The 27,448-nt window shown below is 44.4% G+C and overlaps 1 long non-coding RNA gene across 1 annotated transcript in view; it reads left to right on the top strand.

Annotated features, from left to right (window-relative positions):
- The window catches only part of LOC144334854 (uncharacterized), a 179,471-nt gene that overhangs the window by 134,412 nt on the left and 17,611 nt on the right, over nt 1-27,448 (top strand). The window lies entirely within an intron of this gene.

Raw genomic sequence — 27,448 nt, 5'->3', positions numbered from 1 at the left:
ATCATACATTATTGAGGGCAAGGATTTTTCTCTTTTTGAGAAGACATTATACTCAATGTTTAGAGCTGACACATAGTGGGTGCTCAATAACTATGTGTGTAATTAATGAGAGATAATGAAAAAAATAGCAATCTCCAATAAGCCCCTCTGCAAACTGTAGGCAATGCCCCTCTTTTTATTAGCAGAACTTAGTCTTGGGTCACAGTACCAATAAGGATATGAGAGGTGAATTCTCAGGGAATGTCTGGGCCGATTTGTTCTGCTTCTGAAACCCTGTGCCCCTAAAACACTTCTCTCTCCCTTGTCAGGAGGCCAACGCTTTGGAGCTGGAGAATGCAGATGTAGGCTCAGTGGCACAGCTCTCAGTTGAACTGGAGACTTACAAGATGTGGCAAGTTCCATGGAGCTTCATTGCTGTAGTGGCTGCTGTCCAAATAAAAGCTATCTGTGGTGACTGGCTCTTTCTGATCCTCCAGATGGACTGGGCAACCCCTCTAGTTAGGGAGCTCTGGGGCAGGTGGTGGAGTCTCCTCTAGTTCTGAGTTTGTGGCTCTAAGTTCCTTGTCCCAGCTGGTGGGAAGCATGTGCTGTGGGGTGTAGTGGCCCATCTCTCTCTATTAGTTCCAAAGGCTTTGAGGGGCACCCTCCGTGATCCCTACCTCACTAGATGATACATAATCTCCACTGCAAACAGTCATCTGGGAAAAGTGGTTATGGTCGAGTGCAGATTCCTAAGGCTAATCATCATACACAGCAGCTTCTAGATTCCAGCAAGGACAGCAATTCCTTCTCACCCAGGCAGCCAAGAAGTGGAAGAGTCTATTCCCTGTGCATTTATTGAAGGGTATGAAGAAAATAGCATGGACTTTGGAACCATACTGACCTGGGTTTGAATTCCATCACTTACTAGTTGTGGCTTGTGTGCAAACCTTTTAACTTCTTTAAGTTGTGGTTTTCTCTATCTTCAGGATGAGGATAATAATATTTTCCTTGTGGCTCTATGTAAAGTTTAATGATAACACATGTAGGGATTCCTAGTAAACAGCCCGGCATATAGGTGATACATGACACAAGGCAGCTGCTATGACTTATGTAAGCAAGTAAACAGATTTAGTCTAGTCTCAAGAACAGGGTCAGCAAATGTTTTCCGTAAAGGGCTAGACAGTAAATATTTTAGGTTTTGTGGGGCCATATGGTTCTCTGTTGCAATCACTTCACTCTGCTATGTCAAAGTAGCCATAGACCATACTTAAACCAATGGAGCATGGCTGCGTTATGATAAAACTTTATTTACAAAAGCAGGCTGCTGGCAGGGTTTGGCCCCTGGGTTATAATTTTCTCACACAAGGAAACTGAGTCCTGTAATATCTACATACTCTAATTGCTAATTTTTTTCTGTTTTATTTTTATGGTGGTTATTGAATTCTTTGTGCAATAGAGGGCCTCGGCCCAGAAGCCTAGATCGTGTTTGTCCCTGGACTCAGGCATAACTGGGAAATTCTGCAGAGCCCATTTTGCATATGAAACCAACATTTCAGCTAACGAGGAAAAAAAAGTGAAAGTACATTAAGTTGCTTCAAAGATGATAGGGGATGGGGAGAAGTGGCTTTGAATACAGTATTTTTATTTCTGGAGAGCAGGAGCTGCATCCGACTCATCTATAGGAACTGGTACAGAGTAGCCAGTCTTTTGTGAGTGAATTGTATACGTCGATCCTACATAATTTCTTTCAGTCCTCCTACCATAGCTATATGTCACCAAGGGTATGGGACTCTGCCTAATTAGATGGAAAGCTCCCATCTGAGATTTAAAACAGAAATGTCCATGACAAAATTGGGCAACCACTTTGGGTTATGTTTGTAGTGTGCTTGCAAAGCCTTGTGGGATTAAGGCTAACACTCATGCAATAGCAGAAGGCAGTGTTTGTTGAAGAAGATGGTTTTTGAAGCAGATGCTTTCCAAATATGTCCACACCAATGTATGTGCCATTCTACAAGTTCTTATTACAATGTGATATTAACACTCTTCCATCAAGAAGTATAGTTTATGTTCCTCCCCTTGTATACGCCTTGATCAATAGAATGTGGTAGAAGTGATGCTGCATGAATTCCAAGAGTAGGCTGCAAAAGGCAATATGGTTTCCATCTGTTATTTTCCTCACTTTTAGGACACTTGTTTTTTTTTTTTTGAGATGGGGTCTGGCTCTGTCACCCAGGCTGGAGTGCAGTGGTGCAATCTTGGCTCACTGCAACCTCTGCCTCCCGGGCTCAAGAGATCCTCCCACCTCAGCTGCCACAGTAGCTGGGACCATAGATGTATGCCACCAAACCAGGCTTATTTTTTGTATTTTTAATAGAGATGATGTTTCACCATGTTGCCCAGGCTGGTCTTGAACTCCTGGGCTCAAGCGATATGCCCACCTCAGCCTCCCAAAGTGAGGAGGCTTGTTTTTAAAATTTATCTACCATGTTGTGATGAATCTCAGTGTACGTGGAGAAACCATTCCAACAGCCTCAGCTAAATGCAGGCAACAGTCAATATCAATGTGTGAGTGAATGAGTCTTCATATAATTCCAGCCTCCAGCCTTTGAGTCTTCCAGTTGAGGCTTCAAACATGATGAGGAAGGGAGCATTGATTCCCATATGGCTTGTCTAAATATTCTATCCATCTCCAACCTCTGGAGAGGAAAGAGGGGCTGAAGATGAAGCTGATTACAAATGGCCAATAGTTTAATCAGTCATGCCTACATATTGAAGCCTCCATAAAAACCCAAAAGGACAAGGTTTAAAGAGCTTCTTGATAGCCGAACACGGGGAAGTGCCTGGAAGGTGGTGTGCCTGAGAAGGGCATGAGAGCTCTGTGCCTCTTCTTTCATACATCTCTTCATCTGTCTTCTTTGTAATATTCTTTTTTTTTTTTTTTTTTGAGACGGAGTCTCGCTTTGTCGCCCAGGCTGGAGTGCAGTGGCCTGATCTCAGCTCACTGCAAGCTCCGCCTCCCGGGTTTACGCCATTCTCCTGCCTCAGCCTCCCGAGTAGCTGGGACTACAGGCGCCCACCACCTCGCCCGGCTAGTTTTTTGTATTTTTTAGTAGAGACGGGGTTTCACCATATTAGCCAGGATGGTCTCGATCTCCTGACCTCGTGATCCGCCCGTCTCGGCCTCCCAAAGTGCTGGGATTACAGGCTTGAGCCACCGCGCCCGGCCTGTAATATTCTTTATAATAAACCGGTATACATATTTTTTAACAAACAAATTCACAGTGAGATCACAAATAATTATTGCTTTTTGAAGCCACTAGGTTTGGAGTAATTTGTGTTGTAGCATTAGATAGCTAATATTGGTTGCAAAGATGTTGTAACCCTGCTCTGCCCTGTTTGTCCTATGTGTCTACAGGACTTGATAGGACAATAATACCGCTACAAGGCAGCAAGCACCCTGAGTTCATTCATTCATTCATTCATTCATTCATTCATTCATTCCCTACTCTGCACCAGGCTCTGTGTTAAACTCTGGGGAAACATAGATGTATATGCTGCGCCACCTCCACCATTCAAAGAGGTTATCATCCACAGCGGAAGACAGACACTAACCAACTCATTAAATTCACAAACTGGTAAGGGCTTAAAGAAACTTGCAGAAAGTACAGCAAAAGAACAGTGAGGGGAACAATTATTTTTACCTGGAGGACTTTGGAAAGGCTCTACACTGAAGGTGACACTAGACTGCGTTCTGCAGGAAGTGTAGTGGTTCACCATGCAGCCGGGTGAGGAGCAGGAATTCTAGGCAGAGGAAATTGTGTGCATAAACGTCTGCAGGTGGGAAGGCACATAGAGGGCTGGAGGAATATGGCAGATGGAAAGTAGAATTAGAAGGAGGACTCACAGGAAAAGAAGCAGGGAAAGTAGGATGAAGCCCTATTGTATCGAGCCTTCCATGGTTGTTCTAAGGAAGTTAACTTTCTTCTCTAAGCAACAAGGAGCCACTCAAGTATTTTGAGGAAGGGAGTGAGTGAGTTGCCTAGACTTGTATTTTGGACGGGCCGTTTTCCAGTATGGAAGATAGGCAGGAAGGATTGAAGCCAAGGATTTCAGTTTGGAGTCTTATTTCCTTAGAGATCCTGGAAGGAGATCCTGAGATAGGGAAGCTGTCTGCAGCAACGAGGAGAAGATGGGTATGTGAGACGTTGCAGGGGTGACCACTACCTGGAAAGAACCAGGAAAAGGGAGGTATTGCCCTCCCCCGGCCTGGGTGATGGACTCAGGGTGGTAACACTCACAGAGACAAGAGCAGGGTGTGGGGAAGATGACAAGCTGTGAGGTTTGGACTTTCAAGTGGAAACATCCTGTAAGCAGTCCATATGTGGATCAGAGGCCCCGTGGAGAGATGTGGGATGGAGATAGAGCATTAGGAGTTGTCAGGTTATAGGTATAATCAAAGCCGTGGGAGTGAATGAGGTTATTGGAGCAAGCGTTTCTCAACTTGAAAACACGGGGCCTACACTGTTTGGCAAACGTAATGCTGGCCCAGCTAAGATTCACTGCATCATCCACATGTCTCTACCACCAGGGAGGTGTTGCCAAGCTTTGCCCTCAGTGATTTGTATTAGAAACAATAGAAACATCTCTCTCCTTTGTTAAATATTAAGTTATAATATGGAACATGACGTTTTCAAAATGTATTTATCTTATTCCAAAGATTCTGGTAGGGCTGGCATTTTGTTCTCCCTTCCCCTTCCTAATGCCTCTATGTTTCCCTAGAATCTAACACAGAGTCTGGTACAGAGTAGGGGATGAATGAATGAATGAATGAATGAATGAAGAACTCAGGGTGCCTTCTGACTTGTAGCAGGGTTATTGTCCTCTCAAGTTCGCTAGGACATAATGGACCAGACAGTGCAGTACAGGGTTGCAAAACCTTTGCATTCGCTCTCTAATGCCACAAAACAACTGGGGGAGAAGATATGGGAAATTACAAGAGATCAGGGGGTGGAGGCCTGTGCTACACCAACATTTAAAGGGACAGCTGAATAAAAGGACCCTGAAAAAAGAAATGGAGAGAGGAGGCGGGGCATAAGAGATGCGGAAAGGGAGGTGGAAAGAAGTGGAGCAGGGTGTCTGGGGAGGAGAGAGTTTCTGTTGGGAGGTTTACTGTCCCAAGTACTAAGATAAGGACCAGGGTGAGGCCATTGGTGAATGGATGGGAAGGCTATAGGTGCACATGTTTCACACAGACACAGACGTGACTGCACATCAGTGGAGGCTGGGTCGGGGTGGAGGTGGCTTCCTTCCCTCCAGGGGATCTTGGCTGCATGACTTGATGCTGCCACACACCGGTTATTTCACAATTTGTGTAGCTGATTTCATGAACTTTGGAAAGTTCTGCGACATTTCTGCCAGTTAAAATTATTCTGTCTTTAGGAAGTCAGGGAGGTGGGTGGCCCCGGTACTGTGCCACTTGTCCAGAGCCAGTTCAGAGAAACAGTGGGAGCAGGGAGCTGGGGAGTGAGAGGAAGATGGAGGAGCAGGGAGGATGTGAATGGACTGTTTTCTCCTTGGCTGGCTGAGGACATAGCTACTGTTTCTCGCAGGAAAGTCAGCTCTGCTCTGACAAACAGAAAGTGCGCAGTGTCTGGCCCCATGTCTCTTTGTGATTCCAGTCAACTCACATAAGGAACATGTCTCTGTAGCTGGATTTACCTGCCTTTCACCTCCACGGGAATTTTTTTCAGAAAACAAAACCAAACCCAAAACTCTGCCTGTTTTGCATGTATGTGTTTTGGTAATTTTTTTTCAGTGAGGATGTTAACGCCAAAAGAGTCATTAAAATCAAACATGCAGTTACCGTCTGTACCCTTTCAGTATCCGGGAACAATTAAGCTTAAGCAAACAAAATTGCCAATGGCCTAAAAATGGAAAATAAATCCCTCTAGCTTGTCTAAACCCCTGGGACTTTGGATGGCCTAACAGCCCTTTTGTGCTCATCTGACCTTATGGCACAGGTCTCTAGATTTTGTTTGCTGTGTTTTTGTTTGTTTGTTTGTTTTGTTTTGTTTTAATTTTTTTTTTTTTAACCCTACACATGAACAGTTGCAACCGTTTCCAAGATTGTCCTGGGTAGTCAATAAGCGCATTTGTTTTTCGAGAGGGATGTATTTTGATGAAGAGCAGAAAGGTTGATGGGGAAAATGTCAGAAGGAATTAAATCAAGGAGTGACATAATTCCCAGGGGGAGACAGACGTCAGCTGCATTCCCCGTTTCTTGCTCTACCTTGGAAATCTTTCAGAATTCATTGGAAAATAAATATGTATGCGATGGAGAAGTGAGTGAATAGCTACAATAAGAGAGAGGGAATGAAATGAAAACACACCCTTGGTTGGATTATTAAACTGATTTAAATTCATAATTCACAGCTGTATGTAAAGCATTGTTTTTCATTGCGTCTGCCTCTTTGTAGGATTGAAAAAAAGGTAATTTGGAGTTCATTCTTTCTGACTTGGAACACAGTATTCTGTATAGTAGGCTCTCAATAACAATCTGTCAAACGTTAAGTGCAAAAATGAGTGACAATGAATGAGTAAATGGCAAATGTGTCTAGCTATAGGCAGGAGAAATTATGTCAGGGTCAAAGGAACTTGTTGGGTTATATAAGATTAAATTGTTGTGCAATTAAAACCAAAACAGAAAACTTTGTGCTCCTATGCTGACCATTATGTAGGCAGGTTCACACCCATTATTGTATTAAATTCTCTCAACAATGCAGTGAAGTAAATATTATTATCTCTAATTTATACTTAAGGAAACTAGAGCTTAGGGAGATTAAGCAATTGCCCAAAGTAGCATACTTAAGAAGTGGCAAACATGACAGTCAGACCTGGGTTTTCTTACTCTTAACTAAGCCTTCCTTTCATCCATTATGGTAAGACACCGGAAGGTTGGAGATATGTATATTTAACGCAGCCTCCAAGGATACTGCATGTTTCAGAAAATTGATCAATAGAATTTCATTCTATATTTCCAAGCTCTAATGTGAAAAGAAAGAAGGATTCTCATCTGTTTGGATAGTTTAAATGGAGTTTGATTTGAAGCTGTGAGACGGGTGAGGTTTTTGGTTATTGATTTTATACACTTGAGTTTTCCTGAAATTTGGGTACTTATATTTAAAAATTAAATTTTACTTTGCAATATTCACAAACTTAAAGAAGAGTTGCAAGTACAATTCAAAGATATTGTTTTCCTTTTAAAATGTTTGGGAATAAGTTACCAGTCTGATGGCTTAGGATCCCTGAATACTTAAGCGAGTATTTCCTACAAGCAAGGATATTCTCCTATATAACCACAATGCAACCATCAAAATCAGGAAGTTAACATCTATACAGTATGACTATTTAATTCTCAAACCCCATTCAAGTTTCATCAACAGCCTCAGGACGTTTTTTCAGTCCTAAAATACTCCAGCTTAGAATCATTGTGCTTAGTTGTCATGCCTCTTGAGTCTCCTGTAGCATGAAACAGTTTCTCAGCCTTTGACTATTTTCATGACCTTGACACTTTGGAAGATCATGAGCAGCTGTTTTGTAGAACATCTCGCAGCGTGAGTTTATCTGATGCGTCTTCATGATACTTTTCCAGTTGTGCATCTTCGGCAGGGATAGCGCAGAAGCCACGCTGTTCTCTTGCCTCCCATCGCAGGGTGTGGAATTTCAGTTCGTCCCATTACTGGTGATGCTCACTATGCTCACTTCCTAAGGTGACGTCTGCCGGGCTTCTCCACTGGAAAGCTACACTCTTTTTCCGCTTTGTGATTTTGTAGGGAGATACTTTTGAAATAATGCAGACTGTTCTCCACCACACTTTCACTTTTGAAGTTGTTTGATAGCACGGACTTGTGGTTTCCTATTTTGTGCCGTGAGTTATAATCCATTGCGATCGTGATCTATTTTGATGTTTAAAGTGTGTCAGATTTGGTCAGTAGGAGTCCTTCCAATCTGGCCTCTGTGTCCTTTTGACATGTCCCCATCATTCTGTGAGTCCCTCCTCATTCTCTGGCACAAGATGCTCCAGGCTCATCTTGTTCTTTCCCTGCCCTACTCTTGGAATCAGCCATTTTTCCAACAAACTTTCGTTCCTTTTAGTTCAAAATGTTATTTGAAAGCTAAGATTTGGGTGCTAGATGTGCTCATTGCTTTCAGGGTGTTGCTGTTCTCAGATCCTCAGTGTGGACAGAGTCAGCAAATAAACATGCACACACACACACACACACGCTTAAATTTATATCTACAGTTATTTCTGTACTTTCTTTCTACATATGTACTGAAAATAATAAGTTCACACACATAGTTTCAATTCCATGCTAACATCATACGATTCATTCTAGTTTTCTCCTTTTCCATATTTGTAACTCCCTGGTCCCACGGTGTAAAACCTAGCTTCTATTCTCTCTAATAGATTTACTTAATTAATTAATTAATTAATTTTTTATTTTTTTGAGACAGGGTCTTACTCTGTCACCCAGGTCAGAGTGCACTGGCACAATCAGGGCTCACTGCAGCCTCAACCTCCCAGGCTTAGGTGATCCTCTTACCTCGGCCTCCTGAGTAGCTGAGACAATATGCACGTGCCATAACACACTGAACATTTTTTGTAGAGACGGGGTTTTGCCATGTTGCCCAGGTTGTTCTTGAACTCCTGGATTCAAGCGATCTATCCACCTCGGCCTCTCAAAGTGCTGGGATTACAGGCATGAGCCACCTCGTCCAGCGATATTTATGAATTGATTCCCCTGAAGGTAACCTATCTACCCTTTCTGCCACTACCCCCATCTGCACGCAGGTCGTCTTCCCCTATCTCAGGCTCTGACACCCATCCCCACACATGTATGTTTGCCTCACCTTTCTTAGACTTTAACTTCCTCTCTTTTTAATTTTTTTTCTACAGATGGGATCTCACTATGATGCCAAGCCTGGTCTTGAACTCTTGGCCTTAAGTGATCCTCCCGCCTCAGCCTCTTACCACACTGAGATTACAAGCATGAGCCACCAGGCCTGGCCAACTCCCTCTCTTTGGGCCATCCCTCTCTCATATGGACATCTTTCTCACCCTGCTTAGGCACTGACACCCCACCCTGGAATGTGCCCTATACAGACTCCCTCCTGACCCTGCTAAGAAGCTAGCACTCTGTGCCGGGCGTCCCCTCTGTAGGCTCAGGCTCTGACACCCTGCTCTTCATCACCATGACTTTTCCACGCCCAGCATAGGCATGGCTTTGTCCTAACTAATGGTTTAGTACCGAATTTTTCAGAAAGAAAAGGGAAGAAAAAGGAAAGGAAGGAAAGAAGAAGAGGATAGAGGAGAAAAAAAGCAAGTGCTTAGCATTTCAGTTAAAATATAAGGCAATTTGTCAATCATACCTCAATAAAGACGATGAATTAAAAATCATCTTTTATCTCTCAGGAGCTTTTATCTAGGCTAAAAGAATATTTTTTAAAGGAGAAAGTATTGAGGGCTGGGTGTGGTGTGACTCACACCTGGAATCCCAGCACTTTGGGAGGCTGAGGCAAGAGGATTTCTTGAGGCTAAGAGTTCGAGATCAGCCTGAGCAACATAGTGAGACCCTGTCTGTACAAAATATTTAAAAAATTGCTAGGCATTGTGGCATGCCCCTTTAGTCCCAGCTACTTGGGAGGCTAAGGCAGGAGGATTGCTTGAGCCCAGGAAGTCAAGGTTACCACGAGCCATGATCTCACCAGTGCCCTCCAGCTTCAGTGACAGAGTGAGACCCTGTCTCAAAAAGAGATATAAAAATAAATAAATAAATAAGTAAAAAAGAGAATATATTTTGTGAATGAAGCAGGCAATAATCAGAACTAATCTCAACTGTATGGATATCTTTGATTAGAACCAGGCATCTTTTGCCACCTGCTCGTATGGTCCTTTCTTTACCACAGAGCCTGCACAAGGCAAATAACTACACTTCTCGGATTTCCTTGCAGTTGGTGTTTTGGAAGCAAATTAGGTTCCACCAATGAGATGAACTCCCAGGAGCCTTGGAAATTGGAAGTGAGATGGAAGCCATGGTCCTGTTGTCATTGCTGCTGGCAAGTGAGGTCGTAGACGCGCGCCTGTCTGTAGACTCACTCAGATTTATGGCATGGCATACAGTCACTGGCTTTTCTAGTGTGAGAGGCATTGGTGGTTTAAGTCAGAAGCAGCAGCAGCAACAGTGTTCTGACCTCTGATCTTGGCTTTGGAGGTGGGCACTGAACCAGCAGTCCTCCAGAATGGGTCCTCTAGCCTTCCAAGGAGGGTACAAACACCTCATTTTCTGTATTAAATGTCCTCTGTTTAAAATACTGAGAGGGGCTTCTGTTTCCTGCACTGACTCCTAACTGCTACTCTGACTGTGTATAAAGGAGGATTGGATAATAGGCAATGGATATTAACTTCTGGAAGGGTGTCACCGAGTTTTATTTACATTAGAACTTGTTTTGTACTTATTATGGGTAATGTGCTTAACTAGACGCGAAGATATTAATAACAGCATCAAACACACACATCCTGGTCTCAAGGAATTTTCAGACTAGAAGAAGGAAGTAGAGTAAAAAAAAAACAATAAGCAATTAGGTCTAAAATAAGACAGATGAAGATAAGTGTTGTAACCGAGATATAAATAGAACATTCCTCACATGTCACTGAGTAAGGTCTAAACTCCATTCCACGGATTAGAGGTCTCCCAGCTAGTCTACCTCTTCAGCATCACTTGTTGCTACTCACCCCTGGGTCAATCACACCTGATGCCCAGCCATTCCAAGCTCCTTGCCATATCTTACATTCCACTTTCCCTTTTAGACTTGGAATGCCTGGAGAACTCACATCCACTCTCCAGGACCAAACTTCAATGTCAACTGCTGTATAAAGGAATCATGCAGAGTTAATCTCTACCTTTTGGACTTCCAATTAACTGGGGAAACCAGATGCCTATTGAAAGGATGTCTCTCTCCTTTCTTTCTTTTCTTTTTTTTTATTTTTTGAGACAGAGTCTCTGTCACCCAGGCTGGAGTGCAGTGGTACGATCTTGGCTCACTGCAACCTCTGCCTCCCGGGTTCAAGTGATTCTCCTTCCTCAGCCTCCCAGTTAGCTGAGATTACAGGATGCGCCACCACATCCGGCTAATTTTTATATTTTTAGTAGAGACCAGTTTCACCACATTGACCAGGCTGGTCTCAAACTCCTGACCTCAGGTGACTCGCCTGCCTCGGCCTCTCAAAGTGCTGGGATTACAGGTGTGAGCCACCGCGCCTGGCCTCTCCTTTCTTTAAAGTTGTTGCTTGCTGGTCTTTCAGAGAATGTGGCTTCTGAAAGGAGAAATTATACTATTAAAAGCCACTCCCCCTTTTTTCCAGGGGACTGCTTTATTGTTGTAAAGTAGTTAAATAAAGCAAAACGTTCAAAGACTAATCCTTTATTTAAAAATGTTATGTATATATGTGCACATTCTCATATATGTAATTCTAATTCCTGATAGTTTCTGCCTACACGTGGGGTTTTTTTCCCTTGAGGCCCAAGTTCTCAATGAACTGCCAGAACAACTGTCAAGCTGAGCTTTGGACACACATAGAAGGAACTGTGCAGCTGCATGTCTTTTTGTAAAGATGGATGCTTTTCTGTATTCTAAATTAATTCATATATTGCATACTCCTGCCACTTATTTGGGGTCCTGGGGGTGCTTAGCATTGCCAATGTTATTATGACACATTCATGGAATGCTGTATGTTTGGAAAATAGTTTACAATGGTTTGTTAACAAGCATAAGCTGAGAACATTTCAGCAATGGTTGATTCACTTTGTAAAGCACTGGCAGCAACATATAATATTTATGGGATTACAAAATCTCATTAAATGAACAAAGTTCCATTTTTCCTACTTGGATTCAGCCATCATTTATTGAGTGCTGACTAAATTGTATGCACTGTGCTAGAATTTGACTGTATGAATGAATGCCCATTAAGCAACTACCATGCCAGCCATTGGGTAAGTATTCCACTGAGTGAATGAAAACACCTATTACAGACCTTCTATGGACCCAGGTATAAGGCTAGAATTGAACTAACTGGATAGGATCCTATTATGCATCTCGAATGTGCCACACACTGCACGAACATTCCATGAAATGAATAAATATTTATTAGGCACTTTCTATGTGTGAATCATGAAGCTAGATACTTTAACATACCCGATCCTGCTTAATCCTCTCTACTGTAATGGAGAGGAGCAAGTATTACTATTCCCATTTTATACATGAGGAAACAGAGGCAAAGAGGCTAAGATTCATGCCCAGAGTGTAGAGAAACTGAAATTTGAATACATGTGTCTCCTAACTCTGTAGCCAGTGCTCTTTCTAATAGGCAGTCATGGTTCTCCGTGTTTATAGAACCAAACCTAATTTTATAGCATTAAAACAAATGAGAACTGATGTTACATTGAATATCACCATGTGGAAATGTATTTCTGTAATATTCTCAGGGCAAGAAGAAAACTTGACCTCACTTGTTAAAGATTAATCATTGGAGCAGTTAAAATTCCTGTGTTCTTGCGCCCTGGCCTCTCTTTTGTGAGAAGTTGGTAGACAATTGTTTGAATTAGCTCTCAGGGCTGTGGAGACAATTCCCACTGTGGTCGCTAAAACTCAAATAACATTTATCATCCAAATAAGAGACAACAAGAATGGCACTGCTTGAAGAAGGCCAGACAATTGTACTCTTGGATTACATCCTGGTTTTTAGGCCACATCTTATGCATTCAGTTAATTAGTCTGCAAAGGCTCACTGAATGCCTAGTGCATGCCAGGCACTGTGCAAGTGCAGGATGTGCAATGAGACTTGGTCGATTTTTAGCTGTGTGGCTTTGGGCAAGTTCTTTAATAGCTCAGTCTCAGGTGCCCATCCAGAAAGGCCAGGTGTTTATGGGGTATTATTATTCTTCCTTTCTTAAACGCTTAACATTCAATTTCTCAGGCTACAAAATAAGTTTAATGTTACATGCTGCTATTATCTATCTATCTATCTATCTATCTATCTATCATCTATCTTCTATCTATCATCATTTATCATATCTATATCTATCATATGTCATCTATATATTTCATCTATATAAACATTTAAACAATATTTTTCTCTGGCTCATTATTTTTCTTAATTCCACAAGCCTACGAAGTAGGCATCTTTGCAGTGAGCTATACTCAAGTCAGTGCACTCCAGCCTGGGCAAGAGTAAGACACTGTCTCTGTCAAACAAACAAACGCCCCAAACAGAACAAAACAAAGCAAAACAACAACAACAACAAAAAAAAACAAAGTAGGCATTCTTACCTGATTTTACAGACATGGAAATCAAGGCCCTGAGAGATTAAGTAACTTTTTAAAAGCCACACGGCTAATAAAATGGCAGAACCAGGATTTCATCTCAGGTCTGTCTGGCTTCAGAGGCTTGCTCTCTTCTCCATAGTGTGTTGCGTTTGCAAAGACACTGAGAGTAAAATATGTGAAATACTCCTGCAGAAATGGATTCTAACAATGAAATGGCAGAGGAGGATCCAAGGTAGGATCGTTAGTTTACTCCCAGTTTGCTCTGAAAGTGATCTTTAGACATTCGAAACAGTAGAAGGTCAGTCTCCTCCAGTAATGAGTAAAGAAAAGCTGTGCACATTGGCCACATGGCTGGTATCCTTGCAGACATTCCTCCTGGCTGGAGCTGCAGGAATGGCACAGAGGCCCGGAGCATAGGAAGAGCAGGAGTGGCTTCCAGGGGCACCACTAGTTCTTTCTGCTTCAGTGTAGCTTCCCTTTGAAGCCTTGGTTTCTTTCATCTATAAAATAAGATGGCTCAGTGATCGCCGTGGGGGTTAAATAAGAAACACAGATGAATGCATTTGGATGAGGCACATTTAAATGAGGTTTAACTCACTATGGAGTGATGGAGTGAGTCTGTATATTAGGCATTCTCTGAGTACTGGGTACAGTGATAAATAATGTCGGGTAGTCTTTCAGAGAAAAAGATTTGATAATGGCAGTGTGGACAGGCTGTGGAGAAGGAGTCTTTATCTGGTGTTTGGCTGGACAGTTAGATATGGGGAAGCCTTCAAGGGATATATTGCAAGGTAATGGGATGGGAAGAGGGGACAGGGGAGAAGCAATTCTTCTGCCTGGATGGGGTGGGGGAGACGATATAACTTCATCAGTCTTCTCTGATGCTGCAGCTGTCCAGAGATCTTTGCCTTTGGCCTTGTTCTTGGCAGAGAGTTCGGCAGTAAGTGGTGCTGTGGAAAATATCTCTGTGGTTAATGAATCAATTCATTAAAAACACTTAAAACAATGAGAAAAACCCTTTGCTGGTTTGTTTCCATCAAGAATGGGCATCACATGTTGCCTCATCACATCTTTCAACCCAGTGACCTAGGTCTCCTCCTCGTTGCTGAAATCATAGTCTTCACATTTCTCAGGATGCGTCTGGAACTTGGTGACCCTTTCGGATGTACTATGTGCTATCACTAGGGTGATGAGTCATGCCAGATGTAGATTTTACCCCCGCTGTTCTCCAGGGAGTACTATGATAGAGCGTTCTTAGAATCCTAAGGCTATTGCATCATAGCTGTGGGATATGGGACATATTTTCTTAATAACTTGTATAGGAAATATGCAAGTATAGGAGTATATGGACTCAGTTTTCATGCCTATGAAAATTGTGAAATAGGACCTACCTGAAAGGGCTTGTATGAAGAATCAATGAAATACTGTGCAAATGTTTGGGATAAAGTAGATTCTAAGTAAATATTATTTTCCTCCAACTTTCCTTTTTCTCCATCAGAGCTCAACAAATTATGGCCGACAGGCCAAATCTGACCGTCTACCAGTTTTTGCAAATAAAGTTTTATTGGAACATAGCCACACCCATTCATTTCTGTATCCTCTGTGACTGCTTTTGTGTACAATGGCAGAGTGTATGACTGTGACAAAGACCGATAAGTCATTCGTCCAGAAAGCCCAAAATATTTACTGGATAGTCCTTTACAGGGTATCTTTACCAACCCCTGTTACACAAAGTAGCCTTATCTCTGTGTCCTTTTCCTTCCGAAATTTCTCTTTATCAGACTAAATGCCACTGGTGACTTAGACCACCACTTCTATGTTAAAATGTTTGGCCTTTTTGGTTGTTGTCTGAATGCAATCCTATTGATTACAAGTACTTGGCCGGGTGCGGTGGCTCACGCCTGTAATCCTAGCACTTTGGGAGGCCAAGGCGGGAGGATCATGAAGTCAGGAGATTGAGACCATCCTGGCTAACATGGTGAAACCCCATCTCTACTAAAAAAAAAAATACAAAAAGTTAGCTGGCGTGGTGGGGGGCACCTGTAGTCCCAGCTGCTCGGGAGGCTGAGGCAGGAGAATGGCGTGAACCCGGGAGGCGGAGCTTGCAATGAGCCAAGATCGGGCCACTGCACTCCAGCCTAGGCGATAGAGTGAGACTTTGTCTCAAACAACAACAACAACAACCACCACCACCACCACCACAAAACACACACACACACACAAAGTCCTTTGAGCATGACTCCGGGTACTGCACAAACTCCAATCCAATCCTGCTGGCTTTGGTCTGACCAAATCTGAGAAGGTGTCTGTAGGTATCACTGGATTACCAAAGGAGTTCACGTACAGATATGCATGCTTTTCATGATGGTAGCAGCTCATTCTAAAAGCCTCAGGAGTCACAGAACACTCCTTTGCCCAGATAAATCTCTAAAGGGGCAAAGAAAGTGTTTGAGTTCTTCTCTTCTCTTGGACTAAGGTAACATATGTTTGTCAATTGGGTTCTCTGAGAAGCAGCCTATGAGAGGAAGTTAGAAATGTAAGTAGTTTATTGGGGAGAGGAATATCACTTGTGTTAAATAACAAGCAGGAGAAGCAGAATTGGGCAAGGAAAGCCTTCAGACCATGACAAGGAGAACCTCAGACCTCAATTCAGGTCTCCCAAGTCTCTGCCAACCCAAATGAGAGCTCCAGAGCAATGACTGCCTACTAAAGGAGTCCCACATTAGGCAGAAATGGCCAGGCGTAGTCCTCGTGCCCAGCCATTGGCTAGAGGATGCTCACGAGGAAGGTGACCCTGGCTTGAAAGCTGAGTACAACCGGAAAGTGTTATGGCAGGACACTATCAGCTACCTTCCTCATGCAGCACAATGGCAAGTTCTTTCTTTAAGAGAGATCTGAGCATTGCACCTCCATGTCTGCCCCAACTCAAAAAGGCCAGCACAATCCTGGAGTAACATGCAACATAGCCAGAGACAAAAAAGCATGTCTCTGGGAGAATTGTGTATCTGGTTTTACTTGTACTGGGCACCAAAATCTTGATTTTCATAGTCAGGTAGAGTCTTTCCAAGCTGGGATTTTTTTTTTTTTTTTTTTTTTTTTGAGATGGAATCTGGCTCTGTCGCCCAGGCTGGAGTGTAATGGTGCGATCTCAGCTCACTGCAACCTCCACCTCCTGGGTTCAAGCGAGTCTCCTGCCTCAGCCTCCCAAGTAGCTGGGATTACAGGCATGTGCCACCATGCCCAGCTAATTTTTGTATTTTTTTTAGTAGAGCTGGGGTTTCACCATATTGGCCAGGCTGGTCTGGAACTTCTTACCTCAGGTGATCTGTCCACCTGAGCCTCCCAAAGTGTTGGGATTTCAGGCATGAGTCACTGCGCCCAGCTTGGGAATCTTTTATACTAATATCTAGAGTAGTTCTTTGACTTAGGACTTTAGGAAGGTGACTGGAGGATTTGTTGATAATGACTGGGAGACTGAGTCCATACTCTGTAATGATAATGATAATAAGGAGGATGATATTAAGGAGGATGATAGAGTTTCTACATGAACATAGTGTCAAGGAATTACAAGGACTACATATTAGGCACTGATGTTAGGATCTCTCTCCTCTGCCCTTCAGTAGCTGGAGCTTACCCAGTGTGGGTGTGGAGTCAGCTCTGATCCCACTGCGACTCTTCTCCCAGGAGTTCTCTCCTATGCCCCATGCCATCTTATCATAGGCAGTGGATACCAAGGCACATACTTCTTGCTTCAGAGTCTATCATTCATCATAGGCAATACATAGTCTTTTCTTAGGAACTTACTCAAGGAGATGCTGAAAGTGCTTCATCTTTATCACTTGATTTCTATGGAAGCTGAATTTTCCCTCTAATGTGCCTTCTAAAATGCTGCCTATGTCCACTGCTTGCAATGATGAGGAATGTGGGAGCTGCCTTTTTCTAATCAAACATGCTGGTCTACACTCATGCTGGAAAAATATGTCCCGCTTCAGGGTGGCCATTCTTTGTTGTAAGTCTAGGAAGAGCATCTGAGTCCTGATTGGCAGGAATAATCAGTGTCTGTTGAGGTACAGGCAGAATACCTTTGTAGCTCCACTATCCTTCCTGTGAAAGTATTTAACATCCTCTGACATCAGGATTCAAAATTAATTTAGGGCTACGATGGAGCCTTCTTAGAATCCTAAGGTGATTATATAGTATCATAGCTGTGGGATATGGGGCATATTTTCTTAATAACTTGTATAGGAAATATGCAAGTATAGGAGTATATGGACTCAGTTTTCATGCCTATGAAAATTGTGAAATATGACCTACCTCAAAGGGCTTCTATGAAGAATCAATGAAATACTGTGCAAATGCTTGGCATAAAGTGGATTCTAAGTAAATGGTAATTGATATGTAATAATTTTCTTAGGTAACTTGATATGTATTAATTTTCTTTCTCTGTGTTTCCTCCTGGGTTGAGTTTACTTGCAATGCATTTGGGAGATAGTTCCTTCTGTCCCTCATTGAAATGGCTGGATTGAAATATTGGACTTCTAAACAGATTTGTGCAAATATTGTCTTCCCAGGTTTGCCCTTCAGTCTTTCAACCTCAGGTCCTTTGGCAAGGTTCTTGGCAGCAATGAAAGTGTCCTCCTGGGGATAGGCAGTCATCCCCATGAATGGTGAGCCAAACAGTCAGAGGAAGGCAGTGCTCATGCCAGGAAGATCAGGCGCTTGCCAGCTCCTCCTTGACCCAGCACTGCATGCCCTGAGATGATGTATAGCCACACGGTTAGGAGAGATCTTGACTCTGAGATCCTCAGCACCTCCCTCTCCACCCCTTTGAAGATCTGAACTGAAAACAACACTTGGCCCCCAACACTAATAACACCCCTCTCTCTGTTTGAGATTCTCTAATTAGCTAGGCACTTCCCATGTATTCTGTCATTTAACAACACTCTGAGGTAAGGGTGCTTATTTCCATGTTAGAAATGGGGAAACTGAGGCTCAGGAGTTCCTTGCCATTGGCCAGACAGTTGGTAAGTGGTAGGCCTGGGATGTGAACACAGGTGTGTCCTTTCCTCTACATGCAGTTCCCGTAATAGAGAGTGATCCAGGAAGTCATGAAGCCAATTGCATCCCGTGTGAGGGAAGAGCATCTGCTGAACAGATGCCCGGATACACTGGCCGAGTGCCACGAGGACATATCTTTTTCTTGGCGATGAGGGCAATCTCAAGAGACCGCTCCATGGCAGAAGTGCTTTTACCATGAGTCACCCCACTACTCCTTTTGGAGAGTTTATAGCTAAGGAGCTACAGCAATTCACCTGTGTCTCCTATATGTTTAAGCCCCAGCAATCCAGAAGAGCAATTTTATTAAGCAATATCCTCCCAGCAACATATGGAGATTATAAGAAATCATGTGACCTACGTTAATCAGCACCCAGGTCAAATTCAGCTGTTTATGGGATCACGTAGACTGATTTACCAACATCTCCAGATAACCTGTTTGTTGTTGTTGTTGTTTTTTAATCTAAGAGCTACACTATTAACTTCCTCATGTTTGAAATCCAAACTCCTGATAAAGGCATCTCCCAGTTGTCCATGATCTGGCTCTTGCCTGCCTTTGTCTTGATGTTTTCTGTGAACTGTTAACTCTTACAATTCATGCTCCGGTTGTACCGGCATCCTGGGAGTTTCAGAAATGGCCATGCTGACCCAGGTCTTTGCCCTTTTGATCCTTTTCCTTAAAAACCCCTTCCTCACTTTGTCTCCTTGCGTAGTCCTTGAATATCTTCCAAGTCTTAGCTCTAAGACTTTCTTCCCTGACATCTTTAGTCAGGTTTAGGTTCTCCTGCCTTCTCTCGTCCTCTCACAGCATCTTGTAAAATATATAAATTGGTGCAAAAGTAATTGATGTTTTTGCCAAATGAATGGCAAAAACCTCACTTAAACTTTTGCACCGCCGGGCGCGGTGGCTCAAGCCTGTAATCCCAGCACTTTGGGAGGCCGAGACGGGCGGATCACGAGGTCAGGAGTTCGAGACCATCCTGGCTAACACGGTGAAACCCCGTCTCTACTAAAAAAAAATACAAAAAACTAGCCGGGCGAGGTGGCGGGCGCCTGTAGGCCCGGCTACTCGGGAGGCTGAGGCAGGAGAATGGCGTAAAAACCCGGGAGGCAGAGCTTGCAGTGAGCTGAGATCCGGCCACTGCACTCCAGCCTGGGCGACACAGCGAGACTCCGTCTCAAAAAAAAAAAAAAAAAAAAAAAACTTTTGCACCAACCTAATACAAATGGATCCATATCCGTTTGCTGGAGTCATCTGCTCTCTCTTCCCTCTTCCACATGAGTCTGTGTGACCCTCATGGGAGGGAAATGTGTCTTATTATTGTTTGAACACCCAGCAGTTGTCAGATAGCCTGACTCACAGTCAGTGTTCAGGAAACCTTTGAGACATTAACCACAAGGCATGCTGAAATCTCACTCACGGGCTGCGGGGCAAGAGAAGAGGTGGAAGCAAGTAGGACTGGAGGGAGGAACCCACCAGCCTTTCTGATTGGTCCTGACCACAGGACACACAGTGGCCCCCAGGATCAGTAACAAACTGGGTAAAATGCAAGTAAAATGAAAATTGGTAAATACAAGTTCGATGCAAGGTGCCAGTACTTCCAAGGAGGATGCTTTGTCCAGATTCAGGGGTCTGAGGTTTTAGTTGGGGAATAAGCAGTCAGGTCATGGATGCTGGGTGTGGGGATCTCTTGTTCCTACAATAGAAATACATCAGGGCTTCACAGGAGAGTGGACCCCAACGTACGGGACTCCTTTCATTAATTGCATTTAAATTAATTTAATGTTAGATTAAATTTATTAAAATTTTTGAGATAATTATAGATTCATATACAGTTATAAGAAATAGGACAGAGAGATCCTTAAAGTGGGCACCATACAGAGAGGAAAGTATCCTTGGTCTCTGTCTACCCATGAGAAAAGGATCATTTGCCCAACCATTTAGCAGGCTCACTAAGTGGAGCCAGTGCAGGACCCTGTGCTGGTGAAAGACATCTAGAGTCTGACTGGATCTAGTCACTCTGCCTCCAAGGACTTACAGTCTAGGGAGATTGGCCAATGAAGTAACAATTACATTACAGTGTTGAATGCCACGGTGGAGAGACTCTGTGTGTGTGGAAAGCATCAAGAGTGAGGGATGTGGATTCTGTTGGGTTGTAATGATGGCAGTTGGATGGTGCATTAGGTTGGTGTCATGGGATGAGGGGCCGTTCAAGCGTCAGTCTTAAGGCTTGATGACACATCCTTCAGTTGGAGAAGGGAGGCTATGAATTCCGTGATGGGAATCGCATCGGCAAAGATACCAGGGCATTTCACAGCCTGGAGGGTGTTGGGGTGGGTGAGCCATTTGTCCTGATTGAAGGCAGTATTCCGGTGGAGGAGTAGAGGGAGGCAGGCAAGGGAGACTGGAGGGTCTGGTTGAGTTGCTCAGGAATAATCCTGTGGGTAACTGGAGTGAGCTGCACCCTAAAGGATTTCTTACTTTCTTTTTTTTTTTTTTTTTTTGAGATGAAGTTTCACTCTTGTTGCCCAGGCTGGAGAGCAATGGCTCAATCTCAGTTCACTGCAACCTCCGCCTCCTGGTTCAAGCAATTCTCCCAACTCAGCCTCCCGAGTAGCTGGGATTACAGGTGCCTGCTACCATGCCCAGCTAATTTTTGTATTTTTAGTAGAGCTGGGGTTTCACCATGTTGGCCAGGCTGGTCTCGAACTCCTGACATCAGGTGATTCACCCGCTTCGGCCTCCCAAAGTGCTGAGATTACAGACATGAGCCACCGCGCCCGGCCCTAAAGGATTTTTAAAATGGGAGTTGCTTGGTGACGTTTGGATTTCGAAAATTTACTTCTGTCAAAGAAGCACTTCGTGTATGAAGGTCTATAGTCTCCCCTTGGATGGGGAATAAGGAGCAGCTCATGGCCTCAGCTCTGCAACCTTTCTAGGCATCCTTACTCTCAACCTCAATCCTACCTCACACAACTCTACAGACTACAATCCAGGCCGGGTGCGGTGGCTCACGCCTGTAATCCCAGCACTTTGGGAGGCTGAGGTGGGTGAATCACCCGAGGTCAGGAGTTTGAGACCAGCCTGGTCAACATGGCAAAACCTCATCTCTACTAAAAATACAGAATTACTTTGGGAGGCCGAAGTGGGCGGATCACGAGGTCAAGAGATTGAGACCATCCTGGCCAACATGGTGAAACCCTGTCTCTACTAAAAATACAAAAATTAGCTGGGCGTGGTGGCGCGTGCCTGTAGTCCGAGCTACTCTGGAGGCTGAGGCAGGAGAATCGCTTGAACCTGGGAGACAGGAGTTGCAGTGAGCTGAGATGGCGCCATTACACTTCAGCCTGGCAACAGAGTGAGACTCCGTCTCAAAATAAAATAAAATAAAATAAAAAAATAAAAAATTACCCAGGCGTGGTGGCAGACGCCTTTAATCCGTTACTCGGGAGGCTGAGGCAGGAGAATCGCTTGAACTCAGGAGGGAGAGGTTTCTGTGAGCCGAGATCAAGCCACTGCACTCCAGCCAGGGCAACAGAGCAAGACTCCATCTTAAAAACGAAAAAAAAAAAAAAATATATATATATATACACACACACACACACACACACACATACACACACACACACACATATATATATATATAAAATCCAAATGGTCCACAAAGAGCCCCCAGTTGCTTCACCAAAGTAAGGTCCATGCCTCTGTGTGTGGTAAGTAAAAGTGCCTGTTTACTGTCTCTCTGGCAGTGGGATCTGTTGTAGGAACAGACTGAATTGGATGTGGGGAGAGAGATGAACTTGTAAAGCCCCTCAGACTGAATTCCATGCTCCATCTTGGAAGCTGTGGGCTTTGCTTCCTGTGTGGTCTCAGGCTCATCCTCCCATCTCAGTTTCCCCATCTGGAAAAATGGGCGAACAATACGTACCTTCTTGGGGTGGCTCAAGAATTATTAGTCGTGCGGGAAGGATTAGGAGAAGGCAGACGAAAAGCCTTCTCCAGTGTTCTGCAGTCTCCAGACCTGACTGTAGCAGTGTGGGCAGATAAGACAAGCTGGCGAGAAGAAGGCAAAAACACGTGTGTTTTAAATTAGCTCTGTCTTTGCTCTCCTTCCTTGGGGTCAGAGATTTGCTTGTGCTCCAGTCTGGCAGAGGTCATTTTTCCAGGAAATCATCTTCTTTCATCTGGCTAGTAAGTTTTCTCACCTGTAAAATGGAGCTCTGTGGTCCATTCCTCATGGGACATTTTGAGGATAGTGCTTGGCACATGTAAGTGTTCAATAAATGTTTGAGACTTGAAAAGAAAAAAAAGGTCTTAAGCATCGGAGGCCTTTCAGCTGCATAGAATTCATCAAATTCTCCAGAGGCTGCAAGGAAAGAACCAAGAGTGTAGGATTCAGAGCTAGACTGGTGTGGGTTCAAATCACGGGCTCATTATTTACTTGTGAGGCTTCAGGCAACTTGCTCAAAGAGCTGTGATTTTCTCATCTGACACATGGAGATTTGACCCTCTGTCTTATCAGATTCCCCTTCTACTTTAGAAGGTAAAGTACAATCACAAATATAAAGTGACCGGCACATGGTAAGGGCCTCAGCGCTGAGTAGATGAGAATTTCTTTTGCTTTGGCTTCTGCTGCTTGTATTCCCACACCAAACACCACTGCATGCTGGAGACAGAGGACCTGCCTAGCCAGGCCGGGGGGACACAGGCTCTCATCCACATGACACAAAGTACAAAGCCTTGGCTGTGCCTTCTCTCCGGATGGTCAGGCAGCTGTTTGGAGAGACAATCAAAGGTTTGCAGCTGCAGCTTTGGGCCACAAACAGAAGGCATAATGCAGCCCTGTGGGGGCAAGTGCCTTTGGGAACTGGGAAGTCACGCTTTGGGGGACCTTCTTCTAATGTCTGAAGGCCGTTTCTGACATTTGAAAAACAACCCATTCTGCTCTCTAACTGCAAAGAAATTGGATACCATAGTCCCGAATACAATCTGATTGACCCCTTCTCTTTTATAGATTATTTTTTAGGGACACAAACCATGGAAATTCACCAGCATCACCAAGAAATGATGAGAGTCCCATAGTCTTTAGAGTGAGGTGCAGCCAAGACCCCCCAAAAGCCAAGCCCTGTGTTTCGGCTACAGGAAAAGCTGGCAATCCTTGTGGAGTCAGAAAGGTGGCTGAATTTAGGGAGAAGCCAAGTAGTAAACCATTCACTCATTCATTCATTTAGTAATTCCTTCACTCGTGCATTCGTTGAACTAATACTCCCTGAGCACTTGCTGGGTCCTCGGCTTTATATTGCTGCTGGAGATGTGAAGGCCCAGCGCCGGAGATGTGAAGGCCCAGTGCTGGAGATGTGAAGGCCCAGTGCATAAAGGTCATAATACACTGTCTGAAAGGAGATAATGATGTAGCAAGAACCGAACTGGAAGGGGATAATGGTAGGGGAGTGTGATCAATGCATTAATCAAGGTATGCCCTGGGCTGGAAGGTACTAGCTGATTCTAGTACACCACAAAGAGCTATCACTGAAGGTTTGGAGGAGGCAGAGAACTTGGAACTGGCTCAGAAGGATGAGTCGGGGTTCATCAGGAAGTCTGGTGCTCCCTGCAGAGACAGCAGCAGACACAAGGGCTCGCCAAGATACAGTATCTTCCGGAATTCATTCTAAGACTGTAGGCAGAGGAGCCCTGTGACCAGGTTAGAGAGGGCAGCAAGTCTACCGCCCGGAGAAACCACTGGAAGTAGAGAAAACCAGAGGCAGGAAGCTCAGCTGGCTGAGGTAAGGAAATCAGAAGATAAGCCCCACATCTGAGGCCCTCACCAGAGCAATAACTATAGTAGTTTATGTTTAACTTGATCAGTGCTGCCAAGAACTTAACTTAGATGAATTGACTGAAACTTCACAGCAGTTCTTTAAGGCCGGAGACTACCTGCTCAGGGTCACAGAGCTAACACATGAAGGATCTGCGTCTTAAGTATTGTCTATGTGAACTTGATCTTCAAAACCTTACTCTAAGTGTCTGAACCACTAGTGCACCAGAGTAGATGGGAAGGCTGGGGACAGGCAGAGAGGGCCCTCCATCCCCACAGCCCCTGTGGTTGCCAGCTCCTGGGTCTACCCTGGCTTGGAAATCAGACACCTGCCTGTGTCTTCCAGGCTTTGTCACCTCTGCAAAGTCTTTTGTTCCCATCGCAGTTTTGTCTTCTTTCAGAAGCCTGTGCTCCCCATCATGCCCACCAGCACCATGCTGCTCCCCGCTGTGCTTCTTGTGCTGTAAGTCCATCCTCACATCCTCCTGATGCTGGTGTGGATGCCCCATGTCAGCCTAAGAAATCCTGCACCTCCTCCCCTGCCTCCTAACGAGCCTCTCCCACTGTCTCTCCAGCTGTGGAATCTCCCATACGTCAAAAACCACCTCCAGCTGGGCACAGTGGCTCACGCTTATAATCCCAGCACTTTGGGAGGCCGAGGCGGGCGGATCACGAGGTCAGGAGTTTGAGACCAGCTTGGCTAACATGGTAAAACCCCGTCTCTACTAAAAATACAAAAATTAGCCAGGCATGGTATTGCACGCCTATAGTCCCAGCTACTCGGGAGGCTGAGGCAGGAGAATCGCTTTAACCCAAGAGATAGAGGCTGTGGTGAGCCAAGATCATACCATTGTGCCATGCCTGGGTGACAGAGCGAGACTCTGTCTCTAAAAATAAACAAACAAGAAACAAGCAAACAAAAAACAACAAAAACACTTCCTGTGTTTCTCGTTTGCTAAGTGAGTCCTGCTCCACTCAAGTCGCAAAAAGGAGTAATTAGAACTGAATGCTGCATGAGGATTAATAACAAGAATCAGCCTCAGCTTTGGGCCTGCCTTCAGTGGGGCACACGCTTTAGAGAAGAATGGGAGGAGCATGGTGAAGAGGAGTCCTGGACACATTACAGGGGCTTTGCAGAGGGAAATGCTCCAGAGACAGCCTCTGTCCCAAGGCTGACAGAGCATCAGGCCCGATACCTGCAGTTGAGCATCATAATGGCACAGAGCAACACGACCCAGGTGCGAAGGTGTGGGCTTGCCAGATGCTGTAACACAAGGCCACATATTTAACAATCATACAGAACTTACTATGTACCAGGCACTGTACTTAGCACTTTGCAAACACCAACTCCTTCAAAATGATAACTCTAGCTGGGTGTGGTGGCTCACACCTGTAATCCCAGCACTTTGGGAGGCCAAGGTGGGCAGATCACGAGGTCAGGAGTTTGAGACCAGTGTCGGCAACATGGCGAAACTACATCTCTACTAAAAATACAAAAAATTAGCCAGGTATGGTGGTGGGCACCTGTAATCCCAGCTACTTGGGAGGATGAGGCAGGAGAATCGCTCGAACCCAGAAGGTGGAAGTTGCTGTGAGCTGAGATTGCACCACAGGACTCCATCCTGAGCGACAGAGTAAGACTCCATCTCAAAAAAAAATAATAATAATAACTCTATGAAGGTGATACTGTTACTATCCCCATTTCACAGGTAGGGAAACTGAGGCACAGGGAAGTTAAAGAACTTGCCCCATATCACACAGGCAGAAACTAGCAGAACAAAGAGTTAAACCTCAGCCCTCCATTTTTAAAAATTATACTTTAAGTTCTAGGGTACATGTGCACAATGTGCAGGTTTGTTACCTATGTATACATGTGCCACGTTGGTGTGCTGTACCCATTAACTCATCATGTACATTACGAATATCTCCTAATGCTATCCCTCCCCCCTCCCCACAATAGGCCCTGGTGTGTGATGCTCCCCTTCCTGTGTCCAGGTGCTCTCATTGTTCAATTCCCACCTGTGAATGAGAACATGCGGTGTTTGGTTTCTGTTCTTGTGATAGTTTGCTGAGAATGATGGTTTCCAGCCGCATCCATGTCCCTACAAAGGACATGAACTCATCCTTTTTTATGGCTGCATAGTATTCCATGGTATATATGTGCCACATTTTCTTAATCCAGTCTGTCATTGATGGACATTTTAGGAACACTTTTACACTGTTGGTGGGACTGTAAACTAGTTCAACCATTATGGAAGACAGTGTGGCGATTCCTCAAGGATCTAGAACTAGAAATGCCATTTGACCCAGACATCCTATTACTGGGTATATACCCAAAGGATTATGAATCATGCTGCTATAAAGACACATGCACACGTATATTTATTGCGGCACTAGTCTGTGCTCTTAACCGGTCACTCCAGGCTGCTTGTGGCTGCCTCTCCCGCGTTGAATGCTCTCTTTGCAGGGTGCCAAGGGCTCCCTAGCTGGTGCCAACACCCATTTAGAATATCTGGGAACCCCAAGCCCACTGTGGCCACTAGTTCTTTCACTTGGTTGATACAGTACAGATTTCCAGCTGCACTATCTGACCCAAATCTTCTCTCTGCTTCTCTCAAACTTTGGAACCTCAGACAAGTTAACTTTGTCTCCTGAGGCTTGTTTCTCCACCTCTAACCCAAGGATATCTCTGCTGCTCACTCAGGGTTATAGTGAGAATGAAAGGAGGCTATGGGCGTTTTTATTTGTATTTATTTTTTTTGAGATAGGGTCTTTCTCTGTTGCCCAGGCTGGAGTGCAGTAGCATGATCTTGGCTCACTACAGCCCCTGCCTCCTGGGTTCAAGCAATTCTCATACTTCAGCCTCCCAAGTAGCTGGGACTACAAGCACCTGCCACCACACCTGGCTAATTTTTGTATTTTTATTAGAGACAGAGTTTCACCATGTTGGTCAGGCTAGTCTCAAACTCCCGACCTCAGGAGATCCACCCACCTCGGCCTCCCAAAGTGCTGGGATTACAGGTGTGAGCCACCGCACCCGGCCTGCTATTCTGACTTTTCAAGTAGTAATAGCTCCTGTGGATTGGTTGTCGACTGTGTGCAGGCCCTATCCTAGTACTTCATAGACACCAAGAGCCCCGTGACAACACCCTGTAAAGTCTTTCTACCACCCATGGGCTTCACTGCCAATCAGCTCATTACATTTAGTGGCT

Source organism: Macaca mulatta, chromosome 15, assembly GCF_049350105.2.
Source record: "Macaca mulatta isolate MMU2019108-1 chromosome 15, T2T-MMU8v2.0, whole genome shotgun sequence".
Classification (NCBI taxonomy): domain Eukaryota; kingdom Metazoa; phylum Chordata; class Mammalia; order Primates; family Cercopithecidae; genus Macaca; species Macaca mulatta.
The sequence above is the reverse complement of the archived record's forward strand: the minus strand, read 5'-3'. Positions and strand labels throughout refer to the sequence as shown.